Source organism: Gobio gobio, assembly GCF_949357685.1.
Source record: "Gobio gobio genome assembly, chromosome: 8".
Lineage (NCBI taxonomy): Eukaryota > Metazoa > Chordata > Actinopteri > Cypriniformes > Gobionidae > Gobio > Gobio gobio.
The window spans coordinates 25,908,553-25,922,279 of record NC_137114.1 but is presented as its reverse complement, the minus strand read 5'-3'; positions in this window follow the sequence as shown (position 1 = coordinate 25,922,279).

The following is a 13,727-nucleotide window of genomic DNA, read 5'->3' as shown; positions in this document are numbered from 1 at the left end:
GTTTAATATTTTTTTTTTAGATCGTTCATTCATTCATTCCTTCATTCCTTCATTCATTCATATAACGTTAGTAGGCTAGGCTAGCGTCGTGGGTGAAACTGCGCAGATCAGGACTTGCAGGGTAACAGGGGAAAGCTGTGTGATTACTTGGTGTTCCTTAAAGACATGGAGTTGGACAGTGCAATGCCTCAGCTTTACAAACTGTTCTCATTAGTGGCAACAATTGGAGCTACATCTGCAGGTGTAGAAAGGAGCTTCTCCTGTTTAAAGCGACTCAAGTCCTACACCCGAAACACAATGGGCCAAGGCCGTTTAAGCAGCCTAGCTCTGCTGGCCATTGAGAGGACACTGGTCAAGTCACTTGAAAAGACTCCTAGTTGGTACGACAGGGTCACAGACCATTTTCTTGAAAAGGAACGTAGGGCAGAATTTACTTTTAAATAAATAGACAATTTTATGATGTAGGCCGAAAATGAGCTTCCCCTCTCTGACAGACCAGTAGCCGCCACTGGTTAGGAGGAATAACGGAATGGGAGATTTTAAAGAATTGGACAATGGGTAGCGATCATTACCCGTTAATAATCACTGTTATGGGGAGTGGAAGAAGAGAATCAAAAGGAGGGAGCTACAGGCAGATGGATATATAAAAAGGCTAACTGGGCAGAATTTATGAGAGAAAGTGAGGAGGAATTGAGTATGATGGACAGATTTGAAGGAAATAGTATTGATGCTTTAAATTATAGGATAATTGCAATAATTAAGGGGGCAGCAGAGAAATATATACCAAAGGGTAAAGGAATTAGTAAGTCGAAAATGGTTCCGTGGTGGAATGAAGATTGCAATGAAGCCATATGAAATAAAAGGAAAGTGTTTAGGAAATTGAAGAGAACTCACAATTTTCAAAATTTTATTAAATATAAAATGGCTCAAGCAGTGGTAAGGAGAGAGGTAAGAAAGACAAAAAGGGGGTTTTGGAGATAGGGTGAAGTACTCCAGAAGAAGAGATATGGAATATGATTAAAAAAATGAGAGGTATAAGAAAATAATTAGAGTTACCAGTGCTCAAAATGGGAAAGGAGTTAGCAGTAACAGATGAAGAGAAGGCAATAATGTTTTGAGATGAGTTTATTAAGGTTAACTCTTCCAGAAACTTGTGTGAAGAGAGGAAGAGAATAAGAGAAGAGATGTTAAAAAGAAATCCGACAGTGAAAGACAGGAGGGAAGTGTTGGACAGTGTGTTAGATGTTCCATTTTAAATGGCTGAATTGAAGAGAGCATTAAAGGGTAACTAAACCCTAGACCAACTTTTTTTAGTTAATGATCTGTAATACTGGGGCTTTATTAATGCTGTTCATTGATTCGAGTAAATGTTTTAACATTTGAGTGTAAAGTGTTTTAATTCTATAAAATATGGTGTAAAACCGCCAAAGTTCTGACCTCTTAAGGTTGAACGGTGGCTACTGCAGTTGAATTTTCCTTTTGGACATTGTGGTACATCGTGACGTAGGATTGCACTTCCAACGGCTCACTATCCACGCTCCTGGCACGAGCTCACCACGCCCTCAGAAATGTTTACCCCAATCACATGATGAGAACGGCTTCACTCCAGTATGAACTGTCATGTTACATGAAGTAGAAAAATTATGAATGAAACTGACTTGACACTTGCCTTAACATTGTAATGAAGAAAATACGGTTAAATAATGCAGTCGTCAGTACACGTCAGGCCTTTCTTACGATATTATTGCCGCCCGTCATGTGTACAGATAATTTTCATACATGAGACGCACTTTCAAACCCTGACACGCAAGTGGTTGCCACGGTAACAGACAACAATACCGTAACGTGGTGGCGAACAGAGTAAAACTTATTCGAGGAAATCCGTGTATAATAGGCATTTAGGTCTGAACTTATTGGTCCTACGCTGCTTATTGATTCAGTTAATTTGAATGAAAATACATTGTATGTATATCAGATATCTGATCTATTTTTAGTGGCATTCAGTGTAAGGATTTGACTGTTCATAGATTAGGTCAGTTCTCTTGCGCTGCTGCTTCACTGGCATAGTCGGCATCGGGAGTTAACGCAGTTTGAGCCAGCGGCTCGCATTGATAAGGCTCCGGGTCTGTGTCTACAGACAATTCACCCTCCTCCACTTCAGGTGAAGGTGGGGGAGAATGACCGCTCAGTTGCAAAGCTGGCATCACTCCAGTCATTCTCCATCTTTGCGACTCGTGAGTCAGACAGCTGTCAGTCAATCCGTCACTGCGGGTCTCAGGTGCACACCCTCCACTCAGCCCCGCCCTTGGTTCGTCCCCTCTGTCTCCGCTGGGCTCTGCTCACTTTTCCAGCATTTTTCAAAAATTGCCAGTGGGTGGATTTAAGCTCTGAGCTGGGGTTTAGATACCCTTTAAAAAGAGTGAAAGAATCTGCTACCGGGCAAGATGGAGTAAGTTATAGTGTGATAAAACATTTAACTGAAAAGGCATTGTGTGTAATATTGGAGTTTGTAAACAGGATATGGATTGAAGGAGTGTTACCTAAGAGCTGGAAAGAGGCAATAGTTATTCCCATTAGGAAGCCAGGGAAGGATCACAGTATTCCAACAAATAATAGACCAATAGCACTTACTTCCCATGTATGTAAAATAATGGAAAAAATTATTACCGACAGGTTAATGTATTATCTGGAAAAAGAGAAGAAGTGATCTCTAAATCAGAGTGAATTTACGGGCGGGCGAGGAACGATGGACCCAGTAGTTTACTTGGAGTCAGATTTTAGAAAGGTGTTGATTAATAAAGAGATTGTGATAGCAGTGTTTTTTGACATTGAAAAGGCTTACGATATGGTATGGAGAGAAGGGTTGCTACTGAAATTGGAAAGTATGGGGGTAGGAGGGAGAATGTGTAATTGGATCAAAGAATTTCTGGAAGATAGATCAATTAAGCTAAGAGTGGAAGAGTGTATATCATCAAAAGGTATGACAGAGAATGGCACTCCTCAGGGGAGTGTCATTAGTCCATTGCATTTTATAATCATGATAATGTATTTGAGAGGGTGGATAAAAGTATTTGCAGATCATTGTTTGCAGATGATGGAGCTCTGTGGTTCAGAGGGGGGAATGTAAAGTATGCTGTACGGAGGATGCAAAATGCTTTAAAAGAAGTTGAGGAATGGTCATTTAAGTGGGGGTTTAAATTCTCAGTGGAAAAACTCAGATAATCTTTTTCACTAATAAAAGAATTGATGATGAAATGAAATTAAAGTTGTATAATCTAGAACCGGTATCCAAAATAAGGTTTCTTGGAATCTGGTTAGACAGCAGACTCACATGGAAAGGACATATTGAGAAGATAGAAGATAAGTGTAAAAGAGTGTTGAATATCATGAGATGGGTGAGATGGGATCCAGTCCAGCAGGTGGTGCTGAGACCAGCGCAACAGTCATTGAACACGAGATTGAGTGTGAAGGAACGTTGGAAGCATGTGTTGGAGTAACACGCTTATAGGACTTATGTTTGTTTTGTTTATTTACCTTTTTAAACAATAAATATAATTTAAAGGCATGCAACTGGAACAGCTCATTCTTTTTGAGTCAAGACGGATCAGCATCACCACAAAGGGTACAAAACCATCAACAAAGACTGGTTTTTACCAGTATAATAGTATATGGATCAGCGGCAAAGACTCACTTGGACAAACTAGAGCGAATTCAAGCAAAGGCATTGAGGATTTGTTGTGGAGCATACCCTTCTTCACCTGTTTCAGCGTTGCAGGTAGAAGTAGGAGATATGCCTCTCAAATTAAGAAGACAACAGTTAAATGCAGTATATTGGGTGACTCTTATGGGACAGGACAAATCTCATCCTACTTTAAGGGTATTAGAGCAGTGTTGGGAGTATGGAAAAAGGAAGTGTAATAGTTTTGGATGGGTGATTGATTTAATAAAAGAGTTGGATACTAAAGAGTTAACAATTACTCCAAGAGTGGTGTTACCAGCTGTCCCTTTGTGGATTTTGCCAGAGCCATCAGTTGATTTAAGGATGTTGGAAAACAGGCAGAAAGAAGGTCAGAGTGAAATAGAGGAATTCCAGGTAAGGGAATACTTATGGTTAAATGATAGGCATAAAATACAATTATATACAGATGCATCAAAAAATCCAGTTAGTGAACATGTAGGTGTAGCGTTTGTTGTTCCAAATCTGCAGATATCCAGAAAAAATAAGGATATCAAATAAATTATCATTTTTTCCAGGAGAGTTAATTGCAATAATGATGGCATTGAGGTGGATAAATGAGGCAGGATTAAAGGATGTGGTAATATGTTCAGACTCCAGTTCTGTTCTTATGTGCATTGAAGCACAACAGTCAGAGTCTAGACAGGATTTAGTAGTGGAGATATTGCAAGAATTATATATGTTACAGCAGGTAAGAGTGAGGGTAATATTCATGTGGGTACCAGCTCATGTCGGGGTAAAAGGGAATGAGGCAGCAGATAAAATGGCGAAACAAGCTTTCCAGGAGGATATAATTGGAATGGAAATAACACATAGTAGAGATTAAATTAAATCTATAATTAAAAAGCAAATAAATCAAAGATGGCAACAAATGTGGGAAACAGGAAGTAAGGGTACACACATGTATGCAATACAGCCAAAAGTGGGGAAAAAGAGGTACTTAGGTGGAAGTAGAAGAGAGGAAAACATTTGATCAAGACTTAGAATAGGACATACAGGACTTAATATAACATTAGGGGAATGTAAAGTATGCTGTACGGAGGATGCAAAATGCTTTAAAAGAAGTTGAGGAATGGTCATTTAAGTGGGGGTTTAAATTCTCAGTGGAAAAACTCAGGTAATCTTTTTCACTAATAAACGAATTGATGATGAAATGAAATTAAAGTTGTATAATCTAGAACCGTTATCCAAAATAAGGTTTCTTGGAATCTGGTTAGACAGCAGACTCACATGGAAAGGACATATTGAGAAGATGGAAGATAAGTGTAAAAGAGTGTTGAATATCATGAGATGGGTGAGATGGGATCCAGTCCAGCAGGTGGTGCTGAGACCAGCGCAACAGTCATTGAACACGAGATTGAGTGTGAAGGAACGTTGGAAGCATGTGTTGGAGTAACACGCTTATAGGACTTATGTTTGTTTTGTTTATTTACCTTTTTAAACAATAAATATAATTTAAAGGCATGCAACTGGAACAGCTCATTCTTTTTGAGTCAAGACGGATCAGCATCACCACAAAGGGTACAAAACCATCAACAAAGACTGGTTTTTACCAGTATAATAGTATATGGATCAGCGGCAAAGACTCACTTGGACAAACTAGAGCGAATTCAAGCAAAGGCATTGAGGATTTGTTGTGGAGCATACCCTTCTTCACCTGTTTCAGCGTTGCAGGTAGAAGTAGGAGATATGCCTCTCAAATTAAGAAGACAACAGTTAAATGCAGTATATTGGGTGACTCTTATGGGACAGGACAAATCTCATCCTACTTTAAGGGTATTAGGGCAGTGTTGGGAGTATGGAAAAAGGAAGTGTTATAGTTTTGGATGGGTGATTGATTTAATAAAAGAGTTGGATACTAAAGAGTTAAGAATTACTCCAAGAGTGGTGTTACCAGCTGTCCCTTTGTGGATTTTGCCAGAGCCATCAGTTGATTTAAGGATGTTGGAAAACAGGCAGAAAGAAGGTCAGAGTGAAATAGAGGAATTCCAGGTAAGGGAATACTTATGGTTAAATGATGGGCATAAAATACAAGTATATACAGATGCATCAAAAAATCCAGTTAATGAACATGTAGGTGTAGCGTTTGTTGTTCCAAATCATGTCCAGAAAAATAAGGATATCAAATAAATTATCATTTTTTCCAGGAGAGTTAATTGCAATAATGATGGCATTGAGGTGGATAAATGAGGCAGGATTAAAGGATGTGGTAATATGTTCAGACTCCAGTTCTGTTCTTATGTGCATTGAAGCACAACAGTCAGAGTCTAGACAGGATTTAGTAGTGGAGATATTGCAAGAATTATATATGTTACAGCAGGTAAGAGTGAGGGTAATATTCATGTGGGTACCAGCTCATGTCGGGGTAAAAGGGAATGAGGCAGCAGATAAAATGGCGAAACAAGCTTTGCAGGAGGATATAATTGGAATGGAAATAACACATAGTAGAGATTAAATTAAAGCTATAAATAAAAAGCAAATAAATCAAAGATGGCAACAAATGTGGGAAACAGGAAGTAAGGGTACACACATGTATGCAATACAGCCAAACGTGAGGAAAAAGAGGTACTTAGGTGGAAGTAGAAGAGAGGAAAACATTTTATCAAGACTTAGAATAGGACATACAGGACTTAATATAACATTGAAATTAATGTACAAACATCCGACAGGACTCTGTGAATGGTGTGGAGAAAATGAAACAGTAGAACATGTTATCATGTATTGTGAAGGATATAAAGAGGATAGAGACAAATTATTTGAAGAGATTGATATAACTTTGAGAAACATATTAAAACCAGAACAGGGAAATTATAATAGAGAAGCTTTATTTAAAAATTTGGAAGATACAGGTTTAATTAATAGGATTTGAAAGGTTTTTTTTGTTTTGTTTGTTTTTTGAGCCAGAGGAGCTGAACTACAGGCGCTGGCTGTAGCATAATGTTTGGTTACACTTTATTTTAATGGTCCCTTTTGAACATTCTGTTGACTATAAGTAGCATTGCACCTACATGTCTACTAACTCTCAATAGAATATTAGTAATGTATTAGTAGACTGGTAGGGTTAGGGTTAGAATAAGTTGACATGTAGTTGCAAAGTTACTTATAGTCAGTGTAATGTCTGTTGGAGGACCATCACAATAAAGAGTTAGCAGATATTAAGCAGACGGTCTACTAATACTCTAGTGAGAGTTAGTTGACATGTAGTTGCAAAGTTACTTATAGACAACAGAATGTTCAAAAGGGACCATCAAAATAAAGTGTTACCTAATGTTTTAATATAGTGGGTAAGGTTGGGGCTAGTGGTTCGAGTCTCTGGATCAAGTTCACAGTAGGTGGCGGCAGGGCCGTGCAGAGAGTTCGTCAGGGGCAGGGGCTCAAATGTAAAAAAAAATATATATATCCCTTTTTATATATATTCCCTTTTGAACATTCTGTTGTCTATAAGTAACTTTGCAACTACATGTCAACTAACTCTCACTAGAGTATTAGTAGACCGTCTGCTTAATATCTGCTAACTCTTTATTGTGATGGTCCTCCAACAGACATTACACTGACTATAAGTAACTTTGCAACTACATGTCAACTTATTCTAACCCTAACCCTACCAGTAACCCTATATATATATACCCTGTTCGGGCAAACCAGCCTCTTACTGCATTTCGTTGCCTTGTACCTGTACTTGTGTAATGACAATAAAGTTGAATCTAATCTAATACACATTATATATATATATATATATATATATATATATATATATATATATATATATATATATATATATATATATATATATATATATATATATATATATATATATATATATATATATATATATATATATATATATATATATATCCATATGCTCATCAAGTCTGCATTTATTTAATCAAAAATAGAGAAAAAACAGTAGCCTAATATTGTGAAATTGTTCTTTTTAACTTTTTATTGATCAAAGAATCTTGAAAAGAGTATCACAGTTTCCATCATTGACATTAAATCCTCATATTAGAATGATTTCTGAATGATCATGTGACACTGAAGAGTGGCGTAATGATGCTGAAAAACCAGGGATTTGCAGGGATTGCAGGGATTTGTTTGTTGTCAGTTAAAATCCATTTTGTCAGTGATGCAATTTATAAAATGAGACAAACCGCAGGAAATTGTTCCACAAACGTTAGTTCGTCTGTCCATGTAATTTTCAACCGATTTATGAATAAGAACAGAAAATTACCACTCCACTTCACATCGCCCAATGGAATTTGAACTTGCTTTGCCAGATCACGATTGGTTGGTGTATATACATGACAAACGGGCATTGGTGAATTGTGTAATACTCTAAAATATATAGCTAATATATAGATTTGTAATTAAATCAACACATTAGCTCTGATTATGGATGAAAAAAATATATATTGGTTTACTTTTTTCCCGCGAGGCCACACACTCTATGAAAGGACCATATTTGGCTCGAGAGCCGTTTCCGAACAGTGGAAAATCAGCAGTCAAAAAAACCGCACGCAACGCAACCCATAGCAACGCGTTATGGCAACGCCTCAACAGAAATTGTCCGACTTTTGAGCCGTTCGTTACTATTGTATACATTGTCATGTTATAATAATCACATTTATTTAGTTTTATTGACCACGATAATATCATTGATATTTGTCTGATTCATTTTGAAAAATGGCAGGGGCTCGAGCACCCAAAGCCCCCCCCCCCACCTTTCTAATGCTCGAAATCGATGCGAATCGCCAAAAAAATTTTGTTCCTGACCCTGGTGTGTTATCTTTGTTATGTTTGATATTCCCTCTCGCGGGTATTTGTTTTTGGGTTTTGTTCATTTAATAAGTCTTAATTTTTTCTGCAACTGAGTCCTCGCTCCTTTTCATTTGTACCCGTCCTGACAAGAACGCACACATGGTAGGGTATTGTGTAAAGCTAAATAAACAATTTGAAATATTGATGTTTATTGTGAAGTTTAAATTAACTAATTAAAATTAGTTTAATTTTCCATTGACAATAATGCAGGTGGAAAATCAATTACGCTACTAATTGGAACTGGATGTGACAACACTGTGATAAAGGTCTATAGTACCAAGTGTTCGAATACAATGAAGCCACTCTGTGATGCAAGTTTATGAATGATATTGTGTTTTTCTGTCTCTATAATAGGATATTTTTGGCAGTGACTGGTATTCTCTACAGTTGGACAGAATTCTGCGCTGGGCTTTTCAGGATGTTGGTGTTTATATTCTAGATGTGTGGCAAATGACTGCATGTCACTACAGCAAAGAGAACATTCATCCTGGCCCTATCGTCATTCAAAATGAGATTGACATTTTACTCTCTTTTATTTGCCCTTACTGAATTTAAATTACCTTGACATTTTTTTTTGTTTAAAGGGTTAGTTCACCCAAAAATGAAAATTCTGTCATTAATTACTTACCCTTATGTCGTTCGACACCCGTCAGACCTCCGTTCATCTTCGGAACAGAAATTAAGATATTTTAGTTGAAATCTGATGGCTCTGAAAGGCCTCCATTGGCTCAATGGCACTGTTCACTCTCAAGACCCTTAAAAGGTACTAAAGACGTCGTTACAAAGTCCATCTCACTACAGTGGTTCTAAAATAACTTTATGAATCGGCGACAATAGTTTGTGTGCGCAAAAAAACCCTAAATAACGACTTACATATGTGATGACGATTTCAAAACAAAGCATCATGAAGCTTCGAAGCGTTATGAATCACTGAGCCGAATGATGATTCGGATCGCGTGTCAAACCGCCAAACTGCTGAAATTTGGCGATTCAAACCGCTGAATCGACTCAGTGATTCATAACGCTTCGAAGCTTCATGATGCTTTGTTTTGAAATCGTCATTACTATGTAAGTCGTTATTTAGGGTTTTTTTGCGCACAAAAACTATTGTCCAATGGAGGACTTTCAGAGCCATCAGATTTCAACTAAAATATCTTAATTTCTGTTCCGAAGATGAACGGAGGTCTGACTGGTGTCGAACGACATGAGGGTAAGTAATTAATGACAGAATTTTCATTTTTGGGTGAACTAACCCTTTAAAGGGATAGTTCACCCAAAAATTAAAATCAGCCCATCATTTACTCACCCTCAAGTCATCCTTGGTGTATATGACATTCTTCTTTCAGACGAATAAAATCTGAGTTATATTACAAAAGTCCAGGCTAATCCAATCATTAGAATTGGATTTATAGTTGCTCTGTTTTTGAAGTCCATAAAAAGTGCATCTGCCCATCAAATAACGTGCTCCACGCGGCTCTGGGGTGTTAATAAAGGCCTTCTGAAGCGAATCGACGCGTTTGTGTGTACGAAAAATATCCATATTTAAAACTTTATCAAGTAAACTTTCGGCTGACCGCCATCCCTGTTCAATATATGGAAAAAGTGTTGAAAGTTCCCCTGCCGATCGAAAGACTAACGCGACCAGGTACGCTCGTCATGACGTCACATACGCATCTTGAGTTTCACTTTCAACATTCAGCACTTTTCCACAGAAGGCCGTCGGCCGAAAGTTTACTTGATAAAGTTTTGAATATGGATATTTTTCTTACACAAACACGTCGATTCGCTTCAGACAGCCTTTATTAACACCTTGGACTTTTGTAATATAACTCTGATTTTATTCGTCTGAAAGAAGAATGTCCTATACACCAAGGATGACTTGAGGGTGTGTAAATTATGGGCTAATTTTCATTTTTGGGTGATCTTTCCCTTTAATAACTGTTATTAAAAGAGAAATTCAGGTTATGTCTAAAAAAACTGAAATATTGTTTGAATTGTACTGAAATTTGTCCCTGAGCTGTAATTAAATTGTCCAATTATACACCACTCCTTGAATCTCCACTACAATAATTTTTTTTGTGGTTTAGTGCATGTCAGAGTCGAAACATAACTTCTTTAGACTTACTTTATGAACCTGCTGTCATTAATTTAATTCTTGTTTATCAAACAATGTTTGTAGCTTTAATAATAATCAGTTTATTTTTAATGAATACACTAAAGACTACGCAGTGATTATTTTTTATATTTGATTATTCAATTTCTTTATTATCTTACCTCAATTACTTCTGTTTTAAATAGATGTAAAATTTTAAAATATAGCACTATTACTTTAACTTTTGTTTTTTATTTTCATCATTGTTCTTATTTTTAATAACAGATAAAATAACAAAAATAACTATATTGTGATTATTAATACAGTAAATATTATTAATGAAATAAGTGGAGGAAAATATGAAGAGATGACTTGTTTTATAATCGAGTCATTACCCTCTGAATCGTAATCTAATCAAATTGTGAAGATTCACACATCTAACGTATTCATTATTTATTACTTTATTTTAATGATTTAAGTTTTTTCCCCATTTTACCACACTTCAGCTGTAACTTGTTTATTTATTTAATAGCAAATCTTAAACTTAAATCTAAAGCTCCAAGTGTCTTCAAAACAGCACATATACTGCACATACACTCCGAGGAGTCCATAAAAGATATGGGGGTGCGTGTTACTGGTAATCTGTGTTTCTTTTCTGTTTTGGGTTTGTCATGTGTTTTAGTTCAGTCAGGACCACCTCTAACTTATTATTGGCATATTTCGCAAAAGTAAAATTTTTCGATATGGCTCTGTTCTAAATTCCACTTCCTTATCATGAGCTCCATGAAAAGGTAAGACTGGGAACACCAGCAGCTACTGGGAACAACCTTCCATTTTTTAAAACTGTGAGAACAGTGCAAATCCCCCCATTGAGAACAGTGGTTAAAGGGGGGGTGAAATGCTGTTTCATGCATACTGATCTTTTTGCACTGTTAAAGACTTGGATTCCCATGCTAAACATGGACACAGTTTCAAAAGCTAAGGTGGACGTTTGATGGGAGTATTTCTTTGCCAAAATTAGTACTTCCTGTTAGTCATAAGTTTCGGAAAGTTTTTTTCGATCATGGGTCCGCTTGACGTCAACAGGGCGGAATTTCCTTGTATGGGCCGTACGGACAATTCTACTGGAAGAGCTCGCGCGAGAGAGAGAGAGAGAGAGAGAGAGCGCGTGAAAGCAATAGGCTACGCCCATCAAAGCGCTGGCTCGTAGCCAAATAACCCCGTGTTAAGGCAAAAGTGGATGGAATTTGCTTTTCCGGATCAGCAACTGAGTTGCGCAAATATTTATGTCTGTTCCCTGCATTTCGGTGCCGATTGTTTTATTAACAAGGCCCAGTTCGACGCCGGATTTTCAGATCGCCTAATACTGAAGGATGGAGCGGTCCCAACGATAAAGGTCCCAACGTTGGAACCGCAGGCAGTGAGTAAGACTGTTTCAAATGTCTGTTTTTGCCTATGCCCATCAAGTAGCCCAAACATGATCACGTATTGATCAATGGAGCATGCGATGTATAGTGTGTACATTTGTTTAGCTGGCCACTATATGTGTATGTTTGTGTATTGTAAAAGCACTCCAAACAACAATACACAAAGAGTGGGGAAATATGTTGAACTAAATAAGCGCGCTTCTTCATTCAAATGCGCTACTATTCCATGTCTTTCTATGTAAACACTAGCCTGACGCGCAAAACCAGTCCAATTACTACAAATCATGTCAACACAATCCACGCGTAAACACACACACACACACACACACACACACACACACACACACACACACACACACACACACACACACACACACACACACACACACACACACACACACACACACAAGATATAATTAAAGTATAAATGTGTAAATAACACAAGCCGCTAAGCATATTATATAGTTAGTGTAACTTATACCACATAGAGATGTCCTGCTCTAGCCGTTTTTGCTGCTGCTCCTGTTCAACTTCAGCCTCTGGGTCTGATTCCGGATCATAGATGTATGGCTGTGTCTGATTAAAAGCCATTTTTTATGTTGAATAAAGTTTTTTTCACGCTTTTAGGGATGACGCAGCTTTCAGACGCACTCAACACAGTAACAGCGGCGCGCGCTCGACATTCTTTAGCTCCGCCCACACGATACGCCCCCAGCCGCACGGCTTTTTTCGGTAAGACCCGGAACAGCGCATCTTCCTTTTATAATTATAATAAAAATAAAGACTTTTCGGAGATATGCAGGATGCAATGCTACTCTATAGGTACTCAAGATTGACATGAGACTGACTGAAACTGAGTGCCCCCCCCCCCCCCTTTAAGTTAAACACAACTTTAAGGAGGAGCTGGGGAGGAAGTAGGTTGTAAAGCAGACTTAATTTAAGCTGTGCTTAAGTAAGGTGCCCTGTTTGAAAGTTGAGTGCATAGGAATTGGATCAGCTGTTATGGGCGGGGTTCAAATTTTTTCCATCAGCTGATAGCGGAGCTTGACTACATGGCCTGCAGAATGCTTGATTTCTGTTTCCTTGCTTTCAATTTGTTTCGATGGTTTTTCATTGAGTTCATTTCTCTGTTTATTTAAGCCCTGTGTTTTGTTCAGTTCGGTTGTCCATTATCATTGCACTATACCCAGATGTTTTGTTCATGTTTATAAATCAAGAGTGTTTTGTTTCTATGGTGTTATTAAACCTTTATACTGCTGCATTTATATCCATTTTCTCACCTTTATTTGCAACCGGCTTTGACAGTGTGGTCTCCAAAAGGTTAATTGGAAGATTAGATGGGCGTACTCCTCACGAATTTGCTCACGAATTTGCGTTTAATAACTTCACCTAGAACCACAATCTGTCCTCTAATCCTTTGCTACTAATGACAGCCATTTTATATAAACATCTTTCTGACTCTTAATTGGAACATACCATTTATTTAAAGTTAACTCTTGTTTCACCATATAAGAACAATAATTAAAAACAAAATCAATACATACAATGAAAAGGAAGGATAAAACCAAAACACACATTTGCACAAAACATTTGCTTAAATTAGCAAAAATGAAAGCTCTTCTACAGGTTTGTGCTTTCTACAATCATTAATTGG